Here is a 25,207-nt window from a genome sequence, read left to right as displayed (position 1 = left end):
GAAGGAAGGAAGGAAGGAAGGAAGGAAGGAAGGAGGAAAGAAAGAAAAAGAAAGAAAGAAAGAGAAAGAAAGAAAGAAAGAGAAAGAAAAAGAAAGAAAAAGAAAGAAAGAAAAGAAAGAAAAGAAAGAAAAGAAAGGAAGAAAAATAAAGAAAGAAAGAAAAAGAAAGAAAGAAAGAAAGAAAGAAAGAAAGAAAGAAAGAAAGAAAGAAAGAAAGAAAGAAAGAAAGAAAGAAAGAAAGACAAAGAAAGAAAGAAAGAAAGAAAAAGAGGGAAAGAAAGAAAGAAGGAAAGAAAGAAAGAGAAAGAAGGATGGAAGGAGGGAAGGAAGGAAGGAAGATCCTTCTCTTTCTGTATTCTTAACCAATTGCTTTTGCAGCTGCATGACAGATACATGATTCTCTTTAACTTATTAACCTCTTTTATATTAATTCTGTTTATCGTAGATGTACATGAACATAATTTAGTCATTTTTTGGAAAACAGATATCAATTTTTATACATTTATGTTCCAGTCATGCTATAGCCCAACAGCACCTGTAAGAGTTAGACATGTCTGAGCAGCAGTTTGCTACTGTTTTATTTTGTTCACATCTTATGGCACAATCAGAGAATGCTGTGGTAGATTTGCACTGAAATTACAGCAGTTCCTGTGTGCATCCCACTCTTTCCTTACCTCTGCCCTAAGCAAGAAATGCTCCCGTCAACACTGAATCCGGCTCAGATAAATGCAAACTGCGTGTTGCTGCAAGTAACACTGTGAGCATCTCTTGGAAGGAGCGGTGTTACAACTACTGAGATTTGAATTTAAATTTTTTAGCTCCAGGCATATTCTTTAAAAGAAAAGGCTTATTATCTGTTTTACATATGGAGCCTCAATTTCCAGGAAAAATAGACTGGAAAGGATTTGAACTGCTAGCAAATTAGAGACCTAAATTAGACTTCACTGAAGATTTTATACAGAATTTTTTCTTGACTAAATGTATGGTTTTAACTACAGGAAATTTTCTCATGAGGATGAATTTCCTATTTTTGGATATTGAAGCTTCTGAAAAAAATCCATTTATTCTGTTGATTGTGTATATGTATGTTGACAAATGCATGTGTGTACATGCCATATAAACAGACATTATCTGGATTTTTGCTTTTTCACGAAAGCTAAATAAAATCAGTGGGGTAAGAACAGATGAAAGTGCAGTGCTTCCATTCTATTTGTTTTGGTTTTGTGTGAAAGGAAAGAAACCTCCTGCTAGCTCTGCTTTTAACTGTAGGTCTTAGCTTCTGGCCATTGCCTGTGCATTATAAATGCCCAATTGCAAAAGCCAGCTGCTGACTCTGGACTTTTAAACTCTGTGCCTCCCTAACAGCCTAAATCAGGAAAAAGTCTCTCACAAGTGCATAGCATGGCTAGCAGCAGGATAGGTAATTTGTACATTCCCTGGGGTTTGCAGGGAGTCTGTAAATTGAAATTGAAGCTAAGCCCCATGTCCTAGTAACATCGCTTCTGTATCACCTGCACATATGTTACTTAAACAGCTCACACCTGTGTCCCCACTGGGGTTTGGGCTTTGACTGCTTGAACTAAAGCTGTGCCCTGGCTGGGGCTGCAGCAATTGTACTCTGCATTTTGGGCACAGAACGGGGACTTCCAGCACACAGGGCACAGGGGGCTGCACTGTGTCTTTTCAGAGGAGACAGGTATGTGCTGCCTTTGACTCAGCAGGGAAATCTTTTTATCTTATGAGAACCTTCTGAAATCCTCTTTCTTTTTACTTCTTGCAGTGCTGGTTTAGGTGACAGCGCAGGTAGTTCCTGCAAAAGGGTAATGAGCTTGGGGGGCTCATTTTATAGGGAGGCTGGTAAAGGCAGAGACTGTTCCTTGAGACTGCAGTGAAATAGGAGTGAAGCCTACTGGTGGACAGATCACTTAATCCTAAATAATCACAACAGCAACATAGAAAAAAAACAATATTCTGGTGATGATCAGTCCTTTCTTTTATGTATATATCAAAGTGATAATGAATAGAGAGGTTATGGTGAAACAGGGTGTTCATCCTGTCTCAACAGAAAATTCACGGGCTCCTTTCACATAGAAAATTGTTGTCTTAATTTTTTTGATGTAATTGCTTGTGCTGCCTTCTTCCTTCATCCCCTTCCTTGATTCTTTGTCCCCTAAGGAAACAACTTTGCCAACTGCATCCTGAGTTCTGACAAACAACTTTTAGATTTTATAATTTAGATTTTTAAGTTTTGGAACTCTGCATCTCCCAGAAAAAGTGAGCAAATACTCTTGTTCTTATAAAACATTTTCCTTCTCATCTAATAACACCCTCAAATAAATCCTAAAACAGGCAAATGCTCAGACAAAGCCCAGTGTTTTCTCAGCACAGTATTCAGACTCTCCATATTTCTGGGGTTATTATGAATTATTATACCAGTGGGCCAATAAAAAATACAATGGATATAGAATTGAAAGGGGTGTCCTATGTTTTCAAAGTTTAGTCTTATGTTACAGCAGACAATATCATATCGTTTGGTCCTTTTCTTATAGATGACCTGACTTTGCTTAGAAATGCCTCCTTTTCCCAATTTCTCTTCCACATGTGAGTCTCTTTAATGGGTAGCTCTATAATGTTAGTTTTTCTAAGTGCACAGATTGTTGCTTTTAAAGTAGCTGGTTATGGAAATATGGGATGTGGGGGATTTTACTCTTCCGTCATTCAGAGCTTCTGAACAGTACAAGACTGCTAGAGTGAAGATACCAATAGTGAAAAAAAATGATGTTGCTGTGGGGTCTTTCAGAAAGAAGCTCAAACTTGTCATTTTGGAGTGCCTAGCCCTTTTGCGGCATTGATTTTCCATGCAGGATCCACACATCGTCCCAGGTCTTCTGTGGTGGTTCTCAGCAAACTTTAGGGGGAAACTTCATGTGGACTTTGGAGTGGGGATTCAACAGACTGATCTCCTCAGAGGAAACACCTGCTCTTCTAAATGCAGCAAGGAAGATCAAAATATTTCTGGCTGGCACTTGAGAATGCTGAACCAGGAACCGCTGACTGATGCTATTTACCAAAACAAGCGGATCTGATCAGAAATTTCCAGCTGCTACAGGAAGGTATGAGTATGAAGGTGTTTCCAGAGAGGACTTAATCTATCTATCAGCATGGAATGAAATAGACACCATTTATACTTTTCTTTCACATCTTCATCTTTCCAGGGTCCTTCAGGAGCCTTAACCTGAGCGATTTTTGTCACCTCAAACTTTTTCTTTTTTTGGTATTTGCACCTAATCAGACTACCTCTGGTTTCCTTTGTGTGCAATGTCCTGTTTCTGTACCACAGTGCAGCTTCAGAAAAAATGTTTGTGCCTCAGATTTGAAATGTTTACTTTCTTAACTGGCATGCTAGGTAGGAACATCAATGGAGGGATGCAACTTCTGCATTAGACCCTTGGATTGAAGTGTTGCAGATGACGGCTAACTGTGCACTGGTCAGTAGACCCAGTGGCGTCTAGACATCTATGCAGGTGATCAGATATCTACTTAGAGAGGGCAGAATTCTTCCTGAGTGACATTGATTCAGTTCCCATTAACTGTACAGGCTCTTAGACATCTAATGCACATGTAGACCCCTATTTGTAGGCACTTAAATGGAGGTGTTGTACTCTCAAACTGAATTCTTCCCTTAGGACCAGACAGTCAGCCTTATATTAAATGATGTAGTGTCACTGGAGATGTCCTGACACATTTCTGCTGGCTTGTAGCAGCCTGTCCAGGTAGGTGCAAGTCCCCTGTACGGTGTTCATCATACCTACCAGGCCTGTGTGGACAGTTAGGATGCTCTAGGCCATCACAAACGACGTTGGATGTCAGCATATGGTAACTGAATTCAGTCCACGTAGCTACATAAATCTACGTGTCCAATGCTGGTTGTCACTCCTGGTTTTCTAGAAAGAGATTCTTTGAGGTGTTATGCATGGGTGCAAGGGAATTTACTCCGTGAATGTGAAAGCCTCTGTCAGCGCAGCACATGACAACGTTCCTGACACTCCCTGGTTTCCTCGGGACATTTAAGGAATTCATTTCAGAGGCAGTTTCTTCTCATGTACATAATTTGATCCTAATCATCTTTATACACATAACATTAAGTTTTTCATTTGCCTCATTAACTATTGCTTTAAAATTTAAATGGTCAAATATTGATGAAGTACCAAGCTCAGGGACAGATCATATCCTCATTCACCACATTCAACTGTTGTATTTTTTATTTTTTTTTCCCCCATCTTATGCATTTTTCATCAATTTCTCTCTATGCACTGATCAATCACTTTTCCTTTTGCCAGAGAAAAATGTAAAATAGCTGAAAATAAATGTCCAAAATTAGCCCAAGGTGCTGCTCCAGAAGGTGGGGGTCTCTTTTAGATCCCGTGTCATCTCTACGTCCTGTGTGGATATCTCAGATGCTGTGGGGGCAGCTGGGATGGCAGTAGATGATTGTCTTCAGGCAACTGAATTGTTTCCTGGGCGAACTCTCTGCCTGCCAGTGGAAGTGCTTTCCCTCTGAGGCATCCAGGAACAAAATATTGTCTAGTATTGATGCCAGCGGTTGCAGTCTGTAGTCCGTGGAGAAGCTGCCCGTAACTCTTATAAGGTTGAGGCTCAGGCTTGTGGATGTTGCTGTTTCAGCTATTGAATTCTAACAGAAGAAGTTGAAAATAACCCATGTGTTTAACTAAGCAAGTATAGTCATTAGCTGATATATTTTATTTAAAACTTGTGCATCACAGCTGCTCCAGACTGCAAGCCTGAAACATGTCATGGTCATTCTGGGAATCCTTTTCTCGCTGGCTTTAAAATGTCCCTGTCCTAGAGATTTAAAGATGTTGCTGACCTGTGACATGTTTTTCTTTAAATACATTTCAAAGGCAGAATTTGTTCCTTGCTTTCTGATGAGGAAAATGATTTGAAAGGTATGTGATTTGATTAGCTAAAATTATCTCAGAGGACATGTGATACTGCTAGATGGGCTTATAAAAACTCAGTTATGGGCACGATCTCTATGTGGGGAATATATTTGTTATTATTAAAGAAGCAAGAAAACCAATCAGTTGTGCACTCCTTGTGCAGTTTTACTGGAGCTGAATAAATCAGAGGTTTAGGTTTTAATACCCAGTGGAAAGCGAAAATGAAGTAATGGGATAAAGCGCATCAAGTCTTTCATTCTCCGTCAGTAGTGCTCTCCACGATTAGAATAATAATGTGGCAAACTCTTGCTTTCTAAAATCTGCTTCATAGGTTATGCCTTCTGAACAGTTTGTCTCATGCTTTTTCCCATCTGCATCAGTTCGTTCAATGTAATAAAAGACCCAAAAGATTACAAAACCCGGCCACTGGTTAGTGGTTACAAAATCAGGCCGCTCGTGCAGAGGTTCTGGCAGAACTGCTGTCTTGTTTCAGAAGGTGACTATTTTCAAGCTCGAGATTTTTAGTGTAGCTCAGCCACTAAAAGTCACTAATGTCTGCTCAGTCATACTTTCTAGAGATCTCATGAAAGCTCATATAATTATCTTCCTAACTAACATACTGCATTTTATGCATTCTTAAGAAATCTGTAGTTTTATATATGCCATAATGTGCATATCAATAAGAAGCTCTTCAGGAAAACCCATGGGTTGGCATAGCTCTCAGACCACCACACCATGATTTTCATGTAATAAGAGTTTGTGTTTCCTGGATTTACAGGTTTGGAAGCCTGTCACCTGGAAACCAGAGGCATGTTCTCCAACCCTGAAATTAGTATTGTAGATCCTTCTTATACCATCGCCAACTTTTCAACATCTTTTTTAAATGGGGTCACCAGAAGTGGATTTAATATTCCAGGGTTAGTCTCATTGCTCCTGTAAATGAAAATCAAGTCACTCTCTGCTCCTGCTCCTACCCTGCTGTAGGCACGTCTTTGGATTGCATTAGTGCTTTTCATCGCGGCATCCTAATGGGAGCTAGTGCTAAGCTGTTTGGCTACTGTGACCCCTAAATTACTTTCAGATGCTGTTTTCCATTATGTAATCCTTTGTTCTCACTGTTCCTGCTTTCCTTCCTCCTAGCTGAACACGGAGTCATATGTCTGTATTAAAATATGGTTTTGCTGATTGAGCCTAATGTACTAAGGCATCCAGGCTGATTTTATGGCCGCCTCCCTCTCCTTAATACTTATTATGATGTCAAAATTTGTGTCATTCATGAATGTTATCAGCAACGATTTTAAGTTTATTTCCAGATCCCATAAAAATATATATATTTAATAGTGTTAGACCTAAGACAAGGCCTTTAAAAGGTAATGCAACACTTAAAGGGATGGCTCAAACAGTTCAATTTATAGTGTGAAACCCTCTACGTTTAGGAGTAATTCTCAGGTTCAGGCAGTGGTGCAGATGAATGGCAAGTAGCCGTGCTTGTGGTATTAAGGGTCAAGATGGCACAATAAAACCCTGCTTTGCCTTCAGCCACACACAGAGAAAGAAACATTTTAAGGGTAAAAACGAGGCAAACATCGGCAGCTAACGTAGCCAGCTGGTCTCCTGCAGTTAATGGAGAGAGGAGGGCTCCTCTGCAGTCGAGCTCCGAGCAGGACCGGGGTGCACAGAAGTGCCTCCGCTCTCTGCGGACCACAGAAGGATGTCAGCCTCCGTGCCTGGAGCTGGGGGATGTGAATTGCCCCTTTCCCCCAGCTGTTAAATAATAATCTCGGCTTTTTATGGCTCCCTAATTTGAGGTGCCGAGCACCTATGAAATTCCCTCAATAAATAACGTGCAGAACTTGCATTAACATCCTAACGTTCAGAAGCCATTTTAGGCATTAGAGTAGTGACAGTGCTAACATTTCACGAGCAGTGCTAATGCTTCCCCTGCCTGCGTTTGTTTTACAGGGATCTTTAATTTCCTGGTTGCACACTGGTTTCCAAATAATACAATGCAATGTATAATCATTTTCTACAATTCTTAGAAAATGTATGGCATGGTATAAGCAAACCAATGCAGTATTCCTATATAATCTTTTACATGTGCAGTGTTACAGAACAGCAATCCACATCAGAGGAAATAAACAGCTCTCATGCATTTTTTTCATATAAATTAACTGTGTATCTAATTGCCTCATCTGCCAGTCTGTAATTTGCATGTATTCACAGGTATATTGCTTTTGTGTTTAACTGCTTCATTTCCATGAATTGTATGCGTAAAGGTGTTGTAGAGCTCCATGCAGTACAATGTTGCTCGCTAAAATATTGAACGACAATCCTTGGAGAGAAGAAGGATCGTTTAAAGTTGATTAAGATCGTTTTAAGCAGAGTAAGCATACAGTGAAGGAATGCTACCCACATTTTGTGTATAAACAAAACAGTATTGGAGAGAGGTCTGCGAGATGAGAGAGAGCAGAGTCACCCCAAATTCTCCTCCTCCTATGAATAACCTTGTCGACTTCAGGGGAGTCAGAGCAGATTCAAATCTGTGTGAGATCTAAGGAAGGCCTTGCCATGTGCACTGTCTAGGGGGCAGAGGGAAGTGTGCAGGTGCAACTCTTCTAGTGGCACTACCTGATTTTGCTGATTGCTTAATTGTAACGTGCTCAATACACTTCTTTCAGAGTGGAATTTCTTAAATGAACACCACTTAGAGCTCATTAGCACCCACAGGTATTGAGCAGCCAGTATTGTCCTAGTTAAAAAAGTACCTGGAGGTACCTCAAGGCTGGAAATGATCACGTATGAAAACTTGAACCTGGATCTGGGGTTTTGGAGCATTGGATCAGCAAATTCATGTAGTGCATCACAATGACCCACAGAGCCATATGGGACTCTTCTTCTGTAATGCTTCTTTTATATTCAAGGATGGGAAGAATCCATGAGTGTGTTCCAACCCAGTTTATCCCCCTCTGCCCTACTGGTCTTGTACCTCCAAGGATCCCTCCTTGGAGGGCTCTGGTGCCTTTTTTTTGATAGAGTTTGTAGGCATCTACCTCTCAAGCTTGCTACTACGGTGCTGTGGATATGCATCTGGGGGAGCCTGGCTTATCGGGATGTAGCCTGTGGCTGTGTCTGTGCTGATAAGCACTGCCAGGGCAAGGGCTGGGGCACCGGACTGCTGCCATTCTTACTCGTGTGGTCCTGGCACCGTTTTGGCCCCAGTGAACTTCCCAGACACTTCCCAAGCACAGTTTTGGAGCTAGCACTTGCCAGAGACCGTTCCCAAAAGACACTTTGGATGCTGCTACCCTGTTCTGGAGCGTAGGAGAGCACGGGCACAGCCAGCCCCTGCCAGCTGGCCTCCAGCATGGGGTTAGTTGAGTTGCGAAGGCGTAAACTTTCCATCCTCAGTTTGAACAAAGTTCTGTTTTGGAGCTCCCATCCCTCCTCTGGGGCAGGATCCAGCACAGCTACTTTTAGCCACCACGAAGCGAGAAGTTTGTCGAAGCTCCCAAACCTGTGGGAGCTTAGCGCAGGGAGCCGGGCTCCTCCGAAGGTTGGCTCCATCCCTTTGGGTACCAATTTGGGAATGACAGACGGCGTGTGATGGATGCTCCCCTTGCTGCCGAGTGCATCTCGATGTCTACAGGAGGGCAGGCACCTTCTGCAGGATGCTAGCTGGGGACGGGTGCTCCACCAAAATGCAACAAGAGCGCGAGCGCCTGGCCCACAGTCGCTTGCTAGAATGAAGTGGATGAAGCTCATCCCTCTGCAAAAAGGTTTTTTATAGTCACAGCCTTTGCATGGGATGCAAATCATGCAAAAGCTTTCACGTTGTCTGGGTACGGCTCAAAAAAACAGCTCAAACCGAGCCTCAGTGGCCGAATGGTGCGTATGCGTGGAATTGCAGTGGGCTCTCGTCTCCGATAACTCGCATCCAAAAAGTGCTGATTGGAAAAAGAAAACTTTCAGCTAATTAGCGTCATTTATTTTTTAATTTTTTTTTCCCCCTCCGAGCTCTGACTACTGTTCTTAATTTCCTGACCAGCTTGTGCCCTTCCCCCGCGCCTCTCCGAGCATCTGTGGTCGTTTCAAATTGAGCTGTACTACCTGCTGCTCCGACTTTCTAACATACCATACCAGTTGGTTTGCCAAACAGTGAACTGCCAGCCATCTGCCATCCGAATCAGAATTTACATTGTTTCATCTTAAAATAACGCCTTCGGAATATCAAGTAACTCTCTGCATCAGGTTTTTGAGAACTGAAAATCGGCCAGGATTAAAAACAAATACCAAATGTGCCTCCGAAAGGAGGAGCGGTGAGGGGAGATGGGGGGGGGGGGGGGAAGTTGGAGAGGTAAAGTTTTTCATTTACTGTTTACCTGATCTGGACTGAAATGACAGCGCTGATAATTTTAACCGTGTGAATGTGATCTCAACACGGCAGCAATTTCACGTTAGCTGGTAAGGTGGAGTGGGGGAATTGGGACTGGTTTCTTTGCATCGGGTGGGACTCTGTGGCTTCTGCTCCAGTCCAGTACTGCCTGGGCCCCAGTTTGCCCCTCTTCAGATACTTCAAGCTGAATATTCACGTGTTCATGGAGTATTTTGGCCTTGGGTCTACCCTTTGGGCGTAGGGTTTTCGTAACGAGCTGCAAATAAATGAGTCAGCTGTAGTCAGAGTGCTAAGTTAGTGGAGAAATTTGCCTGACTACTTATTCCCATTCATTGAGAGGAGAAATAATACATTTACTAAAATTCAGAAACGCATTCTGCAGTTTGACTTTAAGCACCTTTCCTCAGGAGGCTTCAGGATACGTATGTCAGTCAGTGATGTGCTGTAGATGCAATACCCCCCACTGTGCCCCAGTAATGGAAGTCTCCAGAGGTGGTGTTTGCTTGTAAAATTTGATAAAAGAAAGATGAATCTGACTGATCGCAGTCCCTTCATTCCTGTGACATAACCATAACACCAGCCAATATTTCTACTTACCACCAGCATCTCCAACCTACTGCCTGCTATGAAAGGCAGTAAAACAGAAAGGGATTCAGATGTCACCAACAGACCTTAACTCGTTTCTCTCTCCTCCCACAAGCCTTCCACATGGTTCCAAAGTCTCTCGAGCCCTATAAATGCTGTAGTATCTTGGTTTCTTTCAGGCAATACGTTGCAAATATCCCAGTTGCTGAAGAATCGTGGAAAGTGTGGATGCGCTCGCAGTGACGCTTAGATGAGTTGCCTTTAGTAGCGGAAGGTGGAGGAACATAGACTATAAGTGCATTGAAATGCCAAACCACACGATGAATTTCCAAACTATTTAGCTCCTAGTTAAGGGGAGATCGGGTGCATATTCCAGCATGCAGCATAATGGCAGTCTCAGTTTTCTCATCTTCCAGGACTGATTTCTCTGTGGGGAAGGAACACTTGGAGCAGTATCCACCTATTAATAGCGAATTTATTCCTTTGGATGGAATCATCACAAAACTGACATGTCTGCATGTAGACCCAAGGCTCTACGTTAAGAGTCAGAGTGCTTATCTGTGGTGCCTAATACATGCTAAATACCCACAAACACTTCTTTCCAGCAGCATCTCTTTCAGGATGTGTAAGCTCAGATGGAACATATGTTTTGGGCCAGAGAACAGAAGCATGTCAGTTTGATTACTTTAACACTCAGAGGGAGATTACTCTTATCTTGCTTTAGTGCTTTAAAATTAATGGCCTTAACCTATACAAGTCGTGTAGGTTCCCTCCACTATCAGTGTAAAGAGAGCGGTGCCTCTGAGGACAACTGAACCCATCTCGCTATAGAGCTGGAGTCAGTATACCTCAGTGACAAATTTTCCCACCTTTTTCCCTGCTGAACATTAAGAATTAGCTAAAACTACATGTTTACATTTTAGATGAATCCTACCAGAATATATCTCACCTACTATTTTGGGTTCCTGCTTGTTGTTTATTTTTTCTCCAACTGCTTTCCCATATGAAAGGCTTAAGCCTCTTACGTGGAGCAGAAACTGCAAACTAGGTCTTTCTTCTGCCAGAACCTGACAGCTGCTCTAGGATTTTTTTTTAATTTTATTATTATTATTATTTTTTGGTTGATTTTTTGAAAGGCTGAGCCTTTCTCAGCTAAACATTTGGCCTCAGGAGAGCACTTAATATTCCGAATCTGGTTTGGACATTGGTAATGCGAACCCCTCATTCAGATGAATTAGCTTCAAATCAAGTGGATTGACCCATCTTTGTCCTTAGAGTTTCAAACGGGCTAACTACAAATAACCCTGTGCAAGCACCTAGGGTTAAGTTAGTACTATTTTGTTGACGAGGCAAGCAGAGCCATGACATGGGCACTGTCAGTAGAAGGTCCTTCTCCACATTGCTAAAATGCTATGAGGGTTTCTGGTACACTTGGCCTGTCCTGGACCAACAGAAACTCTCCTGGAGAGTGACCAGGAATGGTTAGAAAGCTTGGACAGATGAGGTTATTCCCAGTTGGCACTGGGGATGCAACCAGTATGTCTGGGAAGTGTGAAAGTGTAGCTGTGCCATGTCAATTGGGCTTCAGGACCAGAAAATGGGACCTGGCACATTTTATTTGCTAGTGTAGATGGTAGCTTGAGTCTCTGCATTATCTGCAGTGTGCTTAATTGAAGTACTCTGAATTAATGCCAGGCACCTGCATTTTAGGTGTTATAATATCTAAGTAGGGGCCTGAAGCAGCCTGAATCTCACTGCACGTGCCTTGGTTTGCTCAGACCTGGGCAAGGACCCAGATTCTGTTTTGGGAGCTTTCTTTCTGCATTATTTATATGCTCGTATTTTAGTAGCCACTACAAGCCCCAAGCCCACTTATGCAAAGTGTTGCGCTGACATGTAACAGCAAGATTGTCCTGCCTCCAAACCCACTTATGATTCATGTGGAAGATGAGAGGGAAGTATTTTCAAGAAACAGATGGTGGGAACACAGGATAACAAAGAGATCCATTAGTAGAGGTATTCAGTGAATTTTTTTCATTGCCTCTTCTCCCAGAGGTCTCACAAAAGATGGTTTATGATAAAACTCCAGAAAATAACTTCAGTCAGGGCTTGAGGGTGGTAAGGTTCAAGCTGGTAGATGTATCTGTACTGCAGCCCCAGAAAAACTGGCGGAGCATATTGATACCCAAATTACTTTCAAAATGATTCTGAGCAGGGAAAATTACCCACGTTGAGCTTCATGCCTCTACATTCTGCCTGCTGCTAATAGGCAAACCAGCTAGTTTAAAGCTATCTAAGGTGCGCTAACACAAAAGCTTTGTTTTTCTGATTGCTGATGTTTCGTGTCTCCTCTCATTCACACAGAGAAGCTCAAGCCCTTGCTAATCCTTTCACCTGCAAGCTGTGATTATTAGCAGAAGACTGTTTCCACTTGTCCAAGGTCGCTGAGACATTTTTTCAGAATAGCAAGCCTATTCACCTACTTGGTGCTCTTGAGCTCCCACAGGAACATTTGAAAACAGTTACCTTTAGAAAATCAAGGATGAAGTACTGGCTCAAGTTCTGTGATTTGCATTTACCAGCAAATTGTGTTTATTGGCAAATCCCGCGCTTCCTTCTTACCTCAGCTGAAGTTTTGCCACCTCAAAATGCTGTTCCCACTGTACCGTGGAAGTTGTCAGGCATCGCGAAACTTTACAGAAAAAGAAAAAGCAGTTACAAGTATCACCTAGCAAAAATGACTCCTTCTGGGGGGAGGATGGGCTAGGATGAGGGAGGGCATTAGTTCACTTGATCTGGACTTTTTTGGGTGGGCTCAGGCTATGAAAACCTGACTGTCTTCAGGTTTGAGAAAATTATATATATCTTTCAATATCTTTGATTTCTGTCCTTTAATGTACCACTTATAGGGCAAAAATCATGAAAGCGAGTGTATTTTCGTAGTATTTTTTGCCATCAGGGACTGATGATCAGACATACAGAAGATCAGACATACTTTTTTCAGTTCTTTAAATATCTCCAAGCATTTGAAGCCCCAATAAATGTATAAACAAAAATATTTGAGATATAAATATTAGTGTCCATAATCCCCGTACTGTTTATTTATAGGAAACCAAGGAAACACAGGAATGGTAGGTGGATGAAATGAAAAACACACTTTACTAAAGAAAAAGGCAGAGTGAGCAAACGTATTGTGCTTGGTGTTGTGCCCAAGTTAATTCATGGAAGACTTTCAGACTGTGTTGTCATCTGAATTATATCATTTTTGAAGGAAGTGCTGCAAAAGATATAATTATTAGGAAGATCATTTCTATCCTGATATAAATGGACTCTTCCATTTTGTGAACAAAAATAAAAAAGTCCATCAGAAGTAATTCGAGGTCTTTATATTGCCCATTTATAAGATTAAAATAGAAAATAGTTGGGCAGAGGAACAGTGAAGCTACGAAGGTCAGAATTAGACGTGGAAGCAATGACATTACTGAGCAGCAGTCAGTAGAAATGTACATAGAAATGATTGAGAAAGGATCACCGAAGGACAAAAAGCTGAACAGAGACCTGCAACAGGCACAGATGAGATGACCTGCACCGTGACTTCCACAGCCACCTGAAAACCTACTTGCATCCATCTTTGCATGAGTCAATCACTTGGGTGAAAGTTTCTATCTGAGCTGAGCCCAGGCCATGGCCGCAGAGCTGTAATGGTCCATCGGCTGGAGGGCTCGACATCTCCCTCCCAGAGCAGCCCAGTGCAAGTGGTTAAGCAGAAGGCAGGTATGGATTGGAAGCCCCAGGAGGTCCTGTGGTCCTAATACCTTCCAAGGAGAGCTGACTCTTTGTTGACCCATTACTATTTCCCAGAGAATGCACCTTTTCCTGGGAGCCAGCTCTAGAACTTTCTCCACATATGTTTCCCTGCCTGATGCAAACTTGCTTACCTTTCTCACTCTAGGCAGCATCTCTGCTATGTGTAGAAAAGAATGTTCTGAAGACTAAGAAAAGCCATCTTAGTTTATCTCCCTCTGAGAAATACACGCTCAGAAGGACTGCATACTGCATAGCATGCTGTCTGTGGGCAGGATGGAATTCAGAAAATGCTCGACTCGTACTGAAAGCAAGGGCTGTGGGCTGAATTCCACCTCGGTTTGCAGACACAGTGGTTCCAAAAGGTTCTGTGCTATTTATACCTGACAGAGCTTGACCTTCTCTGTATGAATGGGGTTGTTGTCATGTAAAGTTTGCTGAGACAAAGCTTGCGCAGGTATTCATTCATGAAGAAGGAAGGTTACGGAGACAATCTCCTGGAAAAACGGCCAAGAGCTAACAAAATATGCTTTAGAATAGCAAACTGCTACTTTACGTCTGACATGAAGGTAATGGGCACAGTGTGAGTGGTGTTTTGAGTACAAACAGGTAAAAGATCTGATCTTTGCATGTGAGTCTAAAACAGTGATATGTGCTGTTCAGTACTGATTCCATTTGGGTATGAAAATGATGGCAATGGTTTGTTAGAGAGAACCAGAAAATAACCACCGGTTGTAAACCAGAGGTTTTGAAGCTCAACATTTCAGAGATTAAGGAAGAGGTAAATTTTACCGTTAGTCTTAAATGCTTAAACACAGGAAAAATCTTACATGTGGGACATTTCAGCCTTTTGACAAAGAGATGGGAAGAGACAATGGCTGGAAGTCCCCATTGGGCAAAATCCTACACTGTATGTCCTGACAGTGAAGATAGCTGAACATTAGGATTGCAAAAACATGGAATAATTTAGACTTGAAGGAACTTGTGGAGGTCTCAGAAAAGGTCTGGCTTAAATCGGGTTGCTCAGAGCTGTGTCCAGTTGAATTTGGAGTGTCTCCAAGGGTGGGTGGTCCACAGCCTCTCTGGCACCCTTTTTCATCTCCTGGCCACCCTCATGGTGAAAATGCTTTCCCTGGGTTTAAATGGAATTTCCCATCTTCCAGCTCGTGCCCATTGCCTCCCATCCTTCCACTTTGCACCTAGAAAGGAGTCTTGTTTCATCTTCTGTATACCCTCCTTAGGTAAGATCTCCTGTGAGAAGAAACACAGTTCTCAGCTGCTCCTTGTGTGCCCCAAGCCCCTTATCATCCTGATGGCTCTCAAGGCAGTTTATGAGGGCAGGTGATGGATTTGTTTGACATTTTTAACAGGAGAACAGATATTCTTCTGGAAAACCTTCTTTGTAAAATGCAAATTCCTCCTTCTGTAATAGTTCAGCAATAGAAGTATGGCATATCCCTTTTGTACGTAGTAACTAACCACAAATCAATCATCTTCATTTAAGTTTTCATAGTAAATACTGGTTCTTTTGGCTCTCCCATCTTATAAAGGAAGGCCAATAATTAGGGCTCATAAACAAATGTTCAATGATCTTGTGCTTTTTTGGTCACTTGGGGATAGGAGGTGAAGGCTGTAGTAAGTATATATATTTTTGTATTGTCATTTTGTGTTGTGTAAGTATGTGCAAGAAAACACATGAAACATTGCTCTGTGCAGTATGTTTCTTACAAAATGAGTGTCTGCCATTGTGAAAACTGAAGATCTCAGTAACTATTAACTTGCTCCCCATTTATTGTCCATGCCTTCCATGGGACAGCCACAGCTTTTGGCCCAGGGACTTATTTGTCTGGATAAGATGTACTCCGTGGCTGAGCCTTAGGCTTAACGGATCAGAACACCCCACTTGTAAAGGCTTGTTTTTGAGTGATTTTTCCTGTTTTTGTTGTTGTTGTTTTAATTTGAATCAATTTCCTGGTGTGGTTCAGGAAACACTGGCTCAACCCTTGCGTCCTTGGAGATGGCTTGCACTATGCCTTCCTTGAAAAACCAGGGCACCTGCTATCAAGAGATTCTGCCACACTTTCAAGGCCATTAAATTTCTGAAGTGAAGTAAATTCATCAGCCTAACAATAGAAAGAGACGATTCTCAGCCAGAAACCTGGGGAGGATCAGAAATAATCAGAGATGGTCAGGAACATTCAGTGTATATATTTATATTTTCTGCATATTCGGTATATTCTGTAATATAAATCTTTTTAATCCACGAGTCCTTAGTTGAGCTATTGGGGGAGGAGGGGGAAGGAGAAGGAAGTTCTGAAAATGTTAGCATTTTAAATTTATGTTTTTACAGAAATGAAATTGAATTGCTAATTTTTCCATTAAAATATTCACAAAGCCTTTTTCTGCATTTCATCATGCCTTTACCTTCTTTTTTTTTTCTTCATTTTGCCTTGAAATGCAATAAAAAAGATGTAGTTCTTAGCTACTTTTTCAGTGTTTCACTGTCATCTTTTATTTCCTTGACATTATTTTGGAGGGTGAAGGAGGAAAAAGTGGGGAAAAAGAGCTAGACAAAGGTGGACATTATTTTGATATATAGAGGAGACTAGAAGAACCATAAAACAGAGATTAAAACTAATGATTTCTTGGAAAAGCCAGATTACTTCAATAAAATGCATCTTTCCCAGTGATTTTTTTATTTTCAGACAAAATTCATTTTTTTCCCAAGAAAATACAATGAATTCTAGCACTTACGTACAGTGATGCTATCACTCTAAAAACCCCGTGTTAACGGTTGCTATAGAAAACCTTTTGATAAATAGGTGTATATATAGTAAGCTTTTAGATAAGTGCTTTCTTCATAATTTTTTTCCTTTCCCATTCCTACATGATCTTGACGAAACAGATTTACAGATGGCCGCATCCCAATCTCACTTTAATTAGGGTTGATTAGAAGTACTTGATGAGCATCTCTGAAAGTATGCTGACCTGAAAGTGGGCCAAAAGAAAAATCTAGACCCTGTGGTGTGTTTAGTTTATGTTTTTATTTCCCATGGTTGGTGTTTTTTTTTTTTTTGCAATTATTTTTTTTATGTTTGGCTTAAACATCTCCAACCTTAAGACAACAGAAAGCCTGGTTTTAAATGCTTTTCCATTACAGTCCAGCTAGTGCCCAAAGCGTAATTCAGCTCGCTGAGCACAAGATCCTTTCACACCCCTCTAGCAAAATCTTCTATCAAAGGGTCCTGAGCCCTGAGAGGACTTTGAGAGAATTTATTACATTATTAATAAACCAGCTGATTAAAGGACACGGTTCCCTCTGGCTTTTCCTAAACTGGTTTTGTTCATGACTTTGGTGTTTTAATTCAGGCACATTCTGTAATTAAGACATTTTGATTCCATTTCTATCAACAGTGGTAAGGACCCGAGCCAGCAGCAGATAAACAGTGGAGGAAGGCCTGAGGACATGAGCCTTAGGGAGAGCCCAGTATCCTGCAGTCAACGATATGATATTATCTGTGTGAAAGGAGCCAAGTGCTTTTAGCTGCCCAACGTCTCTTTCAGAGTTAAAGAAAATAAGGATGGAGAAAGACAAAGTGAGGCTTCTCAGCGTGGAGTGCGGTCTGTGTCTCACCCCTAGCTGAACACCTTACTAATAAAAAGAATGTAAAGGCACAAGAGCTACACTTGCACAAGAGTGATACCAGCCTTTTGCATATGCACCACTCTGCATTAAACTCAGATTTGACCAGATTCTGCCCTATTAGACAAAGACAAAGGGTTTAATTGAAGAAAAAGGCTTTAATTATGCATAACATATGCAGCTCATCCTGGCAATCCCCTTCCAATAAAATGGACATGAAGACCCAGATGAGCAGAGCTGACCACTGGGAAGGATCACCGACGCCCGTTTGTGAATCGGCCCCAGTGAGCACGTCCTGGCAGAGCTGACTTCCACAAACCCACGGCATTTTAGGAAGCTTTAGCTGTTGCCTAATGAATGACATCTATATTAGTTTACTAAATTCAGCCAGGGCATGGGCTCAGATGTTGGCCCAGGGTTTTCAGTAGAGTCTCTGACACAGTTTTGGCCAGATTAACTGGTGTTCCCACTGCCATCCCCAGATGTGGTCTGAGAGCCAGCACATGCTAGGTACCACACTGAAGTCTGGATGTAGCCTCTCATTTTGGGGTGTTTGGTTGTATGTACATAAACAGGGCCATGACAGTTGATCTCTAACCCTGAGACCAGTCCTTTACTCCTTATAGAAGCACTCCAAAGTATGTGGCTTAGGGCCAGATAAATAAAATGCAGGAGGAAAACATTCACATGTATTCTGTATTAACCCAACACTTCTGTAGAAGTCTTTGATAGATGTAGGGCAAGAAATGTCTCCTGCCTACACTTCTGTGTTCCTATGAACCTGTTACAGAGTCTTCACATGTCTTCTTGTAGTGACTAGGACGCAGCACTCACTGTATGGGTGTACCACAGCTCTTTGCCGACTCAAATCACAGAAAACTGTTTTCTCTGCAGCAGAGCTGCCTGAAGACCCGCTGACAACTCTGACTGCAGGAAACGTTCGTGGCTTCGCACCTGCAGCAAGGGATGGAAGACAAACATTGATGTTGTCAAATAGCTGCCTACAAGTGCAGAAATAGGCCAGCCAACCTGGAAACCTTTGAATTATTTCCAAACAAGAGCTGGCAGGTCAAAGATAGTATTGGAATGTAAGTTTCGTCAAATGTTTCAGGAATGAGTTGATGCAGAAAGCCAGGAAGAAAGCTATATAACTTAAAATGGGTAATAGTATTGAGGACTCGGAGCAAAAATCTGCTGTTTTAATTGGTGTCTGGTCATGTCCTACTCACCTAGAAGAATCTAGAATACTTTAAGTTAAGAACTATCAAATTTGTCCTCCCTCGTATTTGTCACCTGCACTCTGGTATGTCAGAACAGGCCAACCTTTGCCTGAAGGAGATGCTTTTAGTCATGTATTATATATTTTTGTGTCCCCCTTTTTCATTCTGTGCACAGCACTGGCATCAGTGCTTTATGCCAGCATTAAATGGAGGATGCGGTTATGCAGCAATCCCAAGTCAGTCTCATCAGTGACTTTGTGATTGTCTTGCTGTAGTGTGAGGCAGATACTGTTGAGGTCTGAAGCTGAATTCAGGTGGCATTTTGGTCCTGACACAGGGTGAGCTTAATCTTCAAGTGCCATCCCTTTCTGTTAGGGTGGGGAGCAGCATGTTGGATGTCTTTCATTCTGGCCCACCACTGGCTCAAGAGCTATTTTTCTCTCCCTAGTGATCAGTGATCTAAGCACTAAAAGAAGACTGTGTATTGTAGGTCACCTACCCACACTTCTACTTTACAAGTTTTAAAGTGCTTCTTCAGATGTGGCTCTATAATTTTCCAGCCTTTCATAAAAGATAGACTCAAGCTATCTATCAGGGTCATAATATGAAGACCATTGTGTTCTGTGTCTGATCTGATGGATAAAGCTGGAATTTACTTTCACACTGATACCTGAAATAAATAAGTCAACCCACTGAGATCTCAGCTCAAATCCACCTTTCCCTCCCAACTTCCATGGTGCTAAATACATTTCCAGGATTCTTGTATTTCTGTATGGTATTTTGAACCTCTTCTAGAGGGATGTGTAAAACAGAAAAATATTTTAATTTTGTGTATGTTATTCAGTATTATTATCTCTTAAGTATTGCTGCTAGCTGATGTAATGAGCATATGCTGTCTCAAAACAAGCTCAGAAGTGAATAATATTCAAGTGCAGAGATACTTTTGGAGAGAAAGCAAATACCTTCTTTCCTAGCCCCCTCCCAAGCCCCCTGAACGCACGTAGTCAGCTCTTTCTGTTTCACCAAGGGGTTTTTATTCCTTTGCAATATGGCAAGCTGTTTCTCCCTCCTTAAATTTAGTTTAATCAGCAGTTATGGCACAGTGTGTGGCTTTTCATAATTCTACTGATGTTTCTGCAAATGATTACTTAGTGCAGTGCATTATTATTACTGTGGACGATCACTTACAAACATCTGTCAGGATTGACATAGGCAGAGCTGAGCCTGCCTTCAGGCCGAAGGATGGGTTAGGGGTTCTTTCCAGTCCTTTATATATATATATATATATATATATATAATATTCTGCTTATCCAGTTGTCTGGGTTTCTCTCTCTCTCTCTCTCTCTATTTTTTTTTCTCTTTATATGCCTTCAGCACTGGATGTCATTATCTGCCCCAAATCATCTTTTTCTTTTTGTGGTGCCCTAATAATGAGCTTTTGTCATGTGCAATGACTACATCTTATTTTTTCCCCTTTTTATCATAATATCATCTGCTTGGGATGTTCAGAGAAAAATGCAACAAGCTATGATAAATCACCTTGTCAAGTTACAAGGTAATTCAAGCTGTTGCTGAAGTTACAGATAAAATCCAGCAAGAGGCTTTGTGGAGAAGGAGGGTGGGGGAAGGAATCCGGTTCCTCAGAGCCTGCATCTCTGTACTCTGGGTAATGAAGCTATGGGTGGGATGAAATGTGGGGGTTGTGTCACCCTTGCTGTTGTTCCTAATGAATCGAGGTGCTATTTTGAAGACTTTCTCCATCTCTCAGGAGCTGTTTCCACGTTGCAACGTCGGACGTGCATTTTGAATCGCTCTGCCTTTTCAACCTGCACCTGCAGTGCAGTAAAATATATTCAGGTCGGTACGGTGCATATTATCGGGTCTAAGGGCTGGGCAGACCTGGCTGCAAACTTTACAGAGCCCTTTGCAGTCTGATGTTTTACAGCAGTCGCACAAAGTAGAGACGAAGGCATGCGGTTTTGCAGATGTCTCTGTATTTGTCGACAGGGACCTCAGAGGGGAACGAATAAAAGCTTTCTCCTTTTCTCTTGCAGAAGATAAGCAGGGACACAAGTATTCCCAAGACGCTAGGACAAGTTAGTCTGTAAGTAACGCAGATCTTTTGAGTTTCTCTTTGTAGTTCCTTCAGCCAAAAATGAGTTCTGGTGGAGCTGGAGCATAACTCCTTTCACAGCTCTGCCTCTGCTCGCAAATAAAGGGCAACCGCATCCTTTGAAAACGAAGGACTGTGCTTTCAGATGAAAGGAAAAGGACGTAGAAAGTCCAAATAGAAGGGTAGGACACAGTATGCGTTTTTCTTTCTGTGACAGCAGCCATCTTAAACTGCAATAGTTCCCTGAAACACAGCTCCTGATGGCAGATGGGTAGGAAAGCTGCCTGGATACTGAGCTATGTATGTGAAAATGAAAAGCAGAACAGGTCCGTGAGTACAGGTAAAAGAAATAGTGAAGTTTTGAAATAGCGAAGTTTTGAAATAGCTTTATTCCCATTCCCCTCCCCCCCCCCCCCCCCCCCAGTGTGGAAACATTTCAATAGTTTAACATATTAGTAGAATAAGCAACACTCAGGAAAGACATTGTACAGAGGAATTAATATGATGATATTTCTAATATCCAGAAATTGTTGGGGTGTGAAGAGTGTAAAATCAGTCCAGTGTAAATTAGTGCATAAAATACAGCCTGCAGGTCTTCTTGTGTGTTAAACAGAGCTGTGCAACGTTTGCAGGTGCAGAAGCTCCTTTGTCCACATTGGTTACTTCTTGGCACCTCCTTGGCACATGTGGGGCTTGCACTGGCCCTGGCAATCCCTGGCCATGGTGTACATGCTAACACAGGCCAAGAACCATTCCCAGCATGTAATGTGCACGTGGAAACCTCTCTTCAGGGCCTAGGAGAAGTTAATAGGATGGATGTGAGCTGTGTCATAACATCTGGCCTCTGGGCCACAGAGCAGTCTCAGGTGCATTTTGTGAAATTGGTGAGCACAAAGACTGTGATTTCCCTGACAGAAGGGGGTTTCTTGTAATAATCCAGTGCAGCAAGAAAATATATTATTAGATTACCTTTCCACATAGTATTAGCGAGAATAGTGTTTTGGTTGAAGTTCGGCTGGGTAATAGAGGTACTTTGAGCTGTGAAATAGCTGAAGAAATGCTTGCTATGAAACCCAATTACAAATCCCAGCTTTGCACAGATGCTCGTATGGGGCCTCTGTTGTGTATTGCCAGATGCGAAAATATCCCTTTGTTCAACAGTTCAACACAGTTTGTTCAACAGACGGTGACAATTTCGCATCCGATTCATTCAGCTGAGCTCGTGTATAAATTATTGAAATGGCCTGGGTTTTCCCTGCCTGGGAGAGAACCTCTCCTACCCGTGCTGCGTACCCGGGGTGGAGGGCAGTGGTGCTCCTCGTCTGTCTGTGTGTCCCTTGGAAGAAAGCTACGGGCAACACAGTCCCATCGCTTTTGAAATCTCCAACTAAACCTTGTTGTTGGGAATTTGCCATTTTGAGGACATGCTGCAAGACTCAGCTGCGTATGTGGGGCTTGGGGCAGGCAAATGGCATCGATCAGCATTATTTGGAGGAAGGGAGAGGTTTTTATTCTACTGTTTTCCCTGGTAAGAGATAAGAAATCAAATCTGTGCACTGTGGTTTCATCCGGCTGAGTTTTTAAATTGTTGCAGAAAATACTCGTGGTCTGTTTTCCACCCTCAGGTATGCCCTCGTAGCTGTCCTTTATGTTCTTGCTCTGCCTTGTTGTGCCCTGCTCCATTTGCACGATCCTCGGGGCAGAGACCCATCAATCCCCATTATCCTGACAAGAGCCATGCCCACCCTTGCTGCTATATATATAAAACCATCCTGCATGCAAAAACAGGGTTGTCATGGTGATTTGAAACTCCCTGAAAGCTTGCTGTAATGCAGTTAATCTTATGCATATATCTCCACTTACTTAAAATCAGCCATACGACAAGGCACCTTACACGTAATGGCATCCAGCCCGCCCCTGAAGGAGCACAAAATGTGCACAGGCTGTGCTGATGCTTCTTTGGGGAGCAATATTTGGAGCATCTAGCTGCTTTTGACCTCACCGGTGGCCGGATGCTGCCAGCTCTTCCTACAACCATGCAAACAGTCTTCCTCACTTAAAATTCACAAAATATAAATCGTAGCTATTTGTTGGGGTTCGGGGCTCACATGGATTTGGGTCTAATTCTTAATGACTCCTCAAAGTTCAGCATGAGGGTGGGAAGCTGCAGTTTTCTCCATGTGTTATATTCCTTACATATTTAACGAAGAGACAGCTAGATGAGAAATTAAAAAAAAAAATAAAAATAAAGAGGGATTAATTTTGCCATCCCTGTAGAGAACCTGTAGGGAGCAGTTCAGCTCCTATGGAAGTCAGTGGGAATGGGATCAGGCCTTGAGAAGTCACTGGAAAACAAAAAGGAGGTAGCAGTTAAGTATTAATATTTAATTTGCAAAGACTGTAAGTTACGCGACCTTCCTGAACACAGCCCCTTCTGTACCCATCGAGTGCACAGTCCTTTCCACGTCTGTATGGAAGCACAGTCTGAGGATGAAGACAAGATGTTCCTAATGGTGCACAGCGAGAAGCAACTTGTACCATCACAGAATGAAATTATGACTTCATCCTAAAAACAACTGTACTGCCGTCCAGCTCTTTTTCTTTTTTTTTTGGCAGCTGCTGTGTCTGATACGTGCTGAAATCCCCAGCCACCGTGGGTGATTTAGGGTTGCCACTCTTCATCTGCTTTGGTTAATTTTCTGTTGACGGAGGGATCTCAGCTGAATGCCACTGCGTTTAAACTGCTAAAACTGCTGGGTGTGCAGCACCAATTAGCTTCTCAAAAGGTAGTTGAGAGAGCACGAATAATAGGTAATTTGGGGCATTTGCTTCAGCCGAGAGCTGTACTGTGCTCAGGTTTGGAGGAGTTCAGCAGCAGAGTGAGGAATCACCTAAAATGTCCTGTCCCTCCCATTTACTGGCTTCCCAAAGGGCCGTGAGCCCATATTGCTCTCTCCTTACTCAGTCTGTAGAAGGATCGTCCTTCTGCCTCCCTCATTAAAGACCGAGAAATTCTTCATCCATCTCTACCACATAGCCACTGTGCTGATCCTTCAGTGGTTATCTGAACCTGCAGTCCTGATTCTTGCACACATTTTGCTACCAGAAGCTGTCTCAGCAACACAAAGGACCAACCCATGGTGGTGGGTAGGGGGGTTGGGCATTTTTTAGGGTTGCACATTTTTAGGGTCTCAGGGGGAACAAGGGGAAGAAGGCTGGGATGGTTTGGTGACCTTTATTTCTGGCTCTGGCTGCAGTTCTGGTGGCTGTGCACGGTGTGGTGCCGATGTCAGGGGGGTTTGCTTTTTTCTCTGGTGGCCTGGAGCAGCACCGACAAACGAGGAATTGAAGGAGCAGATTTTATCCCTCTTTTAATAAGAAAGGAGAATTAGCAGCACTTCTCTTAATTATCTTCTCTGTAAGAAGAGTTACACAGAAAGAGAAAAAATAATATATATAAATAAACAAACAAATAAATAAATAAAGCTTGCTGGATCAGGTCAATTTATGTAAAAAAATCTGTAGATTCAGAAATAGTCCTGTAAATTTCAGGGTAACACTGGCCTTTTGGGAGAGGACTCAGGTGGGTGGGTGTATTGTGCATCTGTTTGCTTTTCCTGCACCTGCCAGACCAGCTTTTAGCCATAACCAGGGGCAAGACTCTGGGCTGTGGGTGGCGTGCTCTGGTTTTCTTCTGTGAGGCTGCTGAGGACAAAGAAGGGATTAAATGAAAAAAAAAAAAAAAAAAAAATCCAGGTGGGAACAGGCTGCTTCTTGTTCACTTCTTTTCCTTTTTCTAATTTGAAAAATGGATTTCTTCTTGATGGATGCTGTAGTACCTGGTCCCCTTTGCTCTTGCAGGATTATTAAGCTAAGAGAAAAGGACTCACTTTGCAGCGCAGTGAGGCACAGAGCATACAGATACCTTCACCCTGTGCCCCTTGTACCTCCTTTATAGGGTCTGCCTTACCCAGCTGGGCTCTCTGGTGCTATCTATACTAGTAGCCCTGAGAAGAGCAATGCCCTGAGGTCTTCCACACTCTTCAGTTGCTCTTGGTGTTCCTCATCATGGTTTTGGCCCAAGGCACCAAGTACTCTCCCCAGAAGGTCTGCACGTGTAGCTGGACCAGCTGGCCTCCAGGATCATGGTGTTTACTGGTAGAAATATGGGCCATTCATTTAAAGCGGTGTGTTATAAGGACTAGACTATGTTTTTTCTCTATTCCTTTCCCATTCTTTTGATTATGCTGTACATTTCTTGCCTTTTGTTCACCAGCATGTCTTCTTCTCCCTTCATCTTCCTCGCCTTTGTTCTTTGCTTGTTGCTTGTTAACACTTGTTACTATATATATAGTATTTCTGAACTGAAAAGCTTTCATGCAGTACCTTTATTTCTTGACTAGCTAAGTGCTTTCACTGTTACTTAGTACTGAGTCTGACAGACACATGCCTCTGGCATATTAATCTCATAGAGTGAGGTTCATTATG

The 25,207-nt window shown here is 42.3% G+C and overlaps 1 protein-coding gene and 1 long non-coding RNA gene across 6 annotated transcripts in view; one reads left to right on the top strand and one right to left on the bottom strand.

Annotated features, from left to right (window-relative positions):
• MSRA (methionine sulfoxide reductase A) overlaps positions 1-25,207 on the top strand; it is a 270,726-nt gene that overhangs the window by 213,660 nt on the left and 31,859 nt on the right. The window lies entirely within an intron of this gene.
• Positions 4,096-14,240, bottom strand: LOC118164002. Its single transcript, XR_004749289.1, has 3 exons — positions 13,878-14,240; positions 12,562-12,631; positions 4,096-4,693 (listed from the first exon to the last, which is right to left on the bottom strand). It is a non-coding gene; the product is annotated as an uncharacterized LOC118164002 (long non-coding RNA).

This window comes from Oxyura jamaicensis, chromosome 3 (genome assembly GCF_011077185.1).
Source record: "Oxyura jamaicensis isolate SHBP4307 breed ruddy duck chromosome 3, BPBGC_Ojam_1.0, whole genome shotgun sequence".
Lineage (NCBI taxonomy): Eukaryota > Metazoa > Chordata > Aves > Anseriformes > Anatidae > Oxyura > Oxyura jamaicensis.
The sequence above is the reverse complement of the archived record's forward strand: the minus strand, read 5'-3'. Positions and strand labels throughout refer to the sequence as shown.